Source organism: Strigops habroptila, chromosome 10, assembly GCF_004027225.2.
Source record: "Strigops habroptila isolate Jane chromosome 10, bStrHab1.2.pri, whole genome shotgun sequence".
Taxonomy (NCBI): domain Eukaryota; kingdom Metazoa; phylum Chordata; class Aves; order Psittaciformes; family Psittacidae; genus Strigops; species Strigops habroptila.
The window spans coordinates 11,815,356-11,821,355 of NC_046359.1; the positions used below are offsets into that span (position 1 = coordinate 11,815,356).

Below are 6,000 nucleotides of genomic sequence, written 5' to 3' on the forward strand. Positions count from 1 at the left end.
CCAAAGGTTAAGGGAAGCGAATTACTTGAATAGCCATTCAGTAAAACAAGCTTGTCTCCACTAAAACCCATGGACACATCTTTTTCAAGTTGCCTACAGAAAGCTTATCCATGGGCATGCATATACAGAGCCAGGAAACGCAACTGGAAACACATTCCTGTTTTTAAGTTTACCAAGGCTATAAACAGAATTTCATAGCATGGTTTGGCTGGGAAGGAACCTTAAAGACCATCTAGTTCCAGCCCCCTGTCACAGGCAGGGACACCTTCCACTAGACCAGGTTGCTCAAAGCCCCATCTATCCCACCTGGCCTTGATTTTCCCAAGCAAATCTATTGTACTCTTGCCTTAAGCACAACAGCTGAGAGACACTCTTCTACAAGACTGTCTTTGCAGAATTTATTCCACAATGATATTTTTATACTTGAGCAGGGCTGCACTGAATTGGGACAGATCACTAAGCCTTCTGAAATACCTTGCAGAGCTACCAAAAAAGTGTGAATAAACTCTTCCTTCATTTTCTATTCTCACCAAGATCTTGTAACAGATCTATTAGCAACCAGACTATGAAGTCTTTATTAAGAAAAAAAGGAAAGCATCATTAGAGTTTCACAAGCAATACCTGGAGTTGCAGCACAAATAAGAACAGACATGCTTTCACCAATATATCATGTAAAGAACTCTTCTGAGCAGGAACAGCTTTGCTACCAGTAATAACCAGGTAAGAGAAAAAACCAAACCAGCTTGGCTTACTTCCCCAGAGGAAGGAGAAAGTCCACTGCTGATCTCCTGCATCTGAATCACCATCTAAATATGCAGACCAATTAGGCAGCTTATGCATCAGTTTGCTTCTAACCTTCTTCCTCCTAAAGCGTCCAGCTAGTCCTGAGCATATTCAGAGCAGAGAGGAATATTGATCTATGTAAAGTGGACAGACTTCTAGAAAGAATAAATAAATCTCTGCCTGGAACACAGCTTGCCTCTATTACAAGTGTGAAAATGCCAATCTGCTGATACCTTGACAAAATTAACACAAACAGCAGGGTCTTCATGATTAGATGCAGCTTCAGAGGCTGCAAGCAGTACTGCCAGACATCAGCTTCAGCAAAGCATTGAGGAAATGGGAAGACATGGCCCAAAAAAGAAACAGAACAAAAAAAACCAAACCAAACCAAACAACCAAACCCAGAGTGCTGCATTTTTTGAGGTGATGCCAAATTCTGCAACATGATAAAATAGACGGATGAAGGAAAGAAAAAAAAAAGGCAAGCATAAGAAATGGTTTAACAAGAAGCAAATTACTGCCTCCTGCGAATCTCCAAGGAGCAGCTCCTCCTTGTCAGAGAACTTCTCTTGGGCTGAAACCACCGTTTGTTGTCCATGCTCAGCTACTAACCACAAACCATGAACTGAGGTACCATTGATAAAAATCACCAAGATAACCAAGCAGCAGTGCAGCAGCACGGGACTTTCTGCAAGAAAAGAAGTGTAACCCTGGAGCACAGTAAGCATGCAAGCAATTCACATTGTCTTGCATTGGATGAACAGTAGGGCAACCACTTTACTACAAAAGCTAACTGATGCAATTAACCACTGATTTCAAAGACTTTTTACCTGCAGCGTTGGGAGCAGAAAAGAGTGCTGTAGCTTTAAAGCACTATCAGCTTTGCTTTTCTTAACAAAAACAAAACAAAAAACTTTTTAAAACCTATAAAAAAACCCCAAAATGAAATTACATGGCCCATACCTGTTATCAAAAAACTTCCTCTATCAAAAAAAGACTTAAATCAGAAACACACATATAAATAGAATTTATTTGGGGGGAGGGTGTGTGTTAGGATTTTTTATTTCAGAAAAAAAAAAGGGTGACACAAGTTTGACACTGCTGGTTATTCCAGCTTATTACTATATAAAATTCTAGATAACAACAAAAATCTTTACGGGAAAAAAACCTGTCCAAAGAGCACAGACAATATTTTTTGGTAAACCACCAAAAAATATAAAAATCACTACAACTCATGGTCTTCAATAGCATTTTGTATACTTATTTTTGCTTACACTTGTCCTACTCCTTTCCCCCCCCCACCCCCCCCCTTAAGGTAATCTTTGCAAGAAAACATTCCCCCCCCCCCTCCCCCCTTTTGGATTCCATTTTGTTCTGATTTGGCATTCCTCGTGTGAAGCCAAAACACTGGCTACTACACAGACTCTCAGCATCGCCAGTGCTGGAAACAGGACACTTTGATTAAGGGTGCACAACAATTAAATGGGAGGAATAAACAACAGAGTAAGGCCAAGGCATTCTATTGTCATGCCAAGTTTTCCAGGAACAAAATAAAAAAATAAAAAAAAAGCTGAACAAATGAATGGGAAACCAATATATATATATATAGAGGAGGGGTTTTCCGCCTCTTTTTTTAACATCACTCCAGAGATCACTAGTGCTAGAAATACATCCTCATTATTTTCTCTGGGAAAGTGCCCTATGCTTTTGAAGTATTTACTGCGAGGGCCTGAGCATCACAGCAGTTCTCTGGAGAAGGGACAAGGTTCAGACAGCACACTGCAGTGGAAAAAAACAGATGTGCATTTTAAATGCCACGGGGGAGTTAACCTGAGAGCCCGTCACTGCCGAGCAGGAGGAGAAACATGTCTCGATGCAGAGGATGATGATTTCCCAGCACAGGAAACCCAGAGCCTTTCCCTGTAAATCGTTACCAAAAAGTAACTCAAGAGGCGTAGAAACAACGAGGCGTAGAAACAACTAAGTATGGAGACTTTTTCCTTCTTGACACCCACCCCTTCTCCTGCTGGGACACTCCTTCCCCACCCTGTCCCATGCCGGCAGATGGAAGTCTGTCCTCACAGCCAGACCAGCCCCACGGGATGCCTCCAGCCCCTCATCCCTGAGGCCCTGGAGGAGGCCCAGGTGCTCAGCTACCTGCCCCACACTGCTCACGCTGCCTGACGTGCTACAGCATGCGGGGAACCTGCACCCCACCGGGCCCGAAGCCGTCCTGCACCGTCCGGCCACGGCCGTGTCACTCTCCATCAGCACCTGCACGACAGGTGCCAGCTAACCATGTGCGCACTGGGAAGCGTCCCGGATTTGTGCCATCTTATGTCCCACAGGAGCCCTCTGGGACACGGCAACTGCCCCGGGACATGCCGGAGGGCTCCCCAAGGAACGTGCACCGGCATCACCCCATCGTCTAACACCGGTGAGACTCCAGAGCACTTCCAGAGTTCCATTCCCTCCCGTTCCCAGCCGGTCCTGCCCACCCTCGCTGCCTCTAGGAGCCCCAGCCCAGCTCCCGGAGGCACCCACAGCCTCAGCGCTCCGCTCGCCGCCGCTTTGACGGCAAAGTTCCCTCACAACACAGCAGCAAAACGAGAAATCGCTGCGGCGCTCCGGCCGAAACTCAGACCTCCCTTTACCGACCAAGTTGTAAACGCACTCCCACAGCGCGCAGCGCACGGGTCGGCGGCCGGCCGCACACCGGCGGGGAGCGCCGGGCAGGCACCTCTCACCGAGCCCTCCCCTCCGCGGTGCAAAGGGCTGCCTCGCTCAACCCGGCCGGCGAGCGCAGCCGGGCGCTTCGCAGGTCTCCCCGTTCAAACCAGCCGCGCCGTCCTCCGAGGGGACCGCTCGCCACAGCCGGATGGGACAGGTGCCGGTGCCGCTCCCGCCCCGCACTCGGGACCCGTCCCCCGTCCTTTGTCCCCGGCAGCTCACCGGGGCCGCGCCCGCCCCACCCGCTGCCAGGGGAGGCGCAGAGGGACGCGCACTCACCGCGGGGTAGCCCCGTCCGAGGGGCTCCGCAGTACTCCCCGGGGCGGCATCCAGCGCCCGCCGGGCCAACCCGAGCTGAGCCGAGCGAGAAACGGCGCGGGCGGGGTGCCCTGAGGGGGGACCGCCGGCGGGGCGTGGTCAGGCGGGGCGGGGCGGGACACGGCACCCCCCCCCGTGCCCGCCCTGCCGCTGCACACCGACATCCGCGGCAGCCCCGCGCGGGGTTCTCCCGCCCCCCGCCGCGCCACCGCCTCAGGAGTAGGCGGGGCGGGCCTGCGGCGTGGCCTCTGGTTGGCGAGCGCGGCTGTCAATCAGTTCCCCGGCCGGTCCTGAGGGACGGGGAGCGGGGCAGGCGGTAGTTGGGGACCGTCCTGGTCGGGAGTGGGACCGGGGGTGGGTCGCGGCCTTAGCACCTCTGCTGAGGGGGAAAAAGGGGGTGGCGGGACGGGCGATGCGTGTGTAGGGGAGACCCCAGCGGCTGCCTGCGGTGGCTGGCGGGGGTTTGCCACCATTTGGGAGCGATTTTATTTCTGGCATGGAACACTCTGCTCCGCGGTGGCAGCGATGAAGTCTCCGTAGGCAGGTCACTCTACATTAAGAGTGATTTAAGGCAAGGCACGATCAGTTCAGACCGGCTTGCCCTGCCGTAACCGGGTTGGCCGGGCAGAGGAGATAGTACAACGTGTCCTGAACCCAGGACAACTTGTAAAGAGATGCTGTCGAAGAGTCGGGGTCAGATTTGGAAACACGGAGTGCCTGGTGGGGTCCGGGAGCCTGAGTGTGCAGGAGCAACGTGTTTGGGAAGGAGGTGCTGTGGTGCATGTGTGTTGGAAATCTTCCTGCCTCCTTCCCTCTTCTATGTTGTAATTCACTTTCTAATGTAGTAGTTTTCCAAAAGAAGGCTAACATCATAGAATCATGAAACAGTTTGAGTTGGAAGGGTCCTTCAAAAGTCATCTACTCCACCACCCCTTCAATGAGCAGGGACATCTTCAACTAGATCAGGTTGCTCAGAACCACATTCAGCCTGGCCTGGAATGTCTCCAGGGATGGTGCATCCACCACCTCTCTGGTCATCACCTCAAGTTCTGTAGTGTAGTTCCCTCTCCCTCAGACTATTGCTTAATTTCCCCACATACCCATCTGTGTTTGAGGGTGCAGCCCGCATGGGAACTGGGATGGCAGCAAGCTGAAAGCGCAGCGGGTGGGAAGGCTTTTGTAGGGTGTTGCACTGCTCTGCAGGAAGAGTTGAAATTTGCCCTGGAGGGACCACAGGAGTGAGCCTGGCGTGCTGGTGTGACATGGCCATCTGACAGGGTGAGGGAAGCAGGGCATCCCTCTCATCCTTGCTCCCAGTTTTTTCTCCTGCGTTTTAGGTTGAGCGTGAGACTGGATAAAATGTCTGTGTGGGTGACAACTCTGCCTCTTCCCAGCTGGATTGTAATCGTGAGACTCCTCTGTGAGAGCAGGGGTCTTCTCACCACCAACCCTTTTTCTTCCCACAATACTCTTCTGAGAGAAAATGTTGGCACCTTACTCATTATCTGAGGAAATGTGTAAGCACCTCATTTCAGGAATGGTTCCAGGGCTGTGGGACCTCGATTAACAGAGGGGATCCCCAGTGGCCAAAGTTAAGTCCTTCATGGCTTGTCCTTTTGTTAAGCCTATGCCGATGTGTAGTACCATCTCAGCGTGCCAGATGTTTCTAATGCTGTTCTGAGGTGCCTAACGTGGGGTTTCACAGGCAGCTGGACTGGCATGACAGCTCCCCTCTCTGTAGAAAGATGTCTCTCTGTCTTCTCCTTTTTACTTCTTGGAGTGGTCCGGTCAGTGCTGGAGTCAGCATCTGTAATATCGTCACCTACGCCTCCTGACTTACTTTCAAGCATGGGCTGCAGGATTGAATGGGAATCAATCAGGCAGGGAATCTGGTGCGCAAGTTCAGGCTCTATTTTCAAACTTGTTCTTATTTAACCTGCCCAATACCACACATGAAGCCTGCAGCAGAGCCAGTTCACAGTGGGACTTTCTGTCATGCCTTGACAGATAGTGAAGAACTTGAATTGTCAGCAAACAGCTCTGAACAGTTGCTGTGTGCTTCTGGGTTTTGATCATTTGAAAAGAAAATGTTACACTTGCTTACAAACTCATTGCTTGGGTTTCTGTGGCAGAACAAAAGACTGCCTCTAGGCTGTTGGGCCAGTGGTG

General features: G+C 51.1%; 1 protein-coding gene across 1 annotated transcript in view; it reads right to left on the reverse strand.

The window, feature by feature from the left end:
• Positions 1-3,912, reverse strand: part of FRMD1 (FERM domain containing 1) — a 42,333-nt gene extending 38,421 nt beyond the window's left edge. The window contains exon 1 of the mRNA XM_030499927.1: positions 3,793-3,912. The gene's annotated coding sequence lies outside the window, so the exon portion shown is untranslated. The remainder of the gene's footprint in view (positions 1-3,792) is intronic.
• Between the last annotated feature and the right edge of the window lie 2,088 nt (positions 3,913-6,000).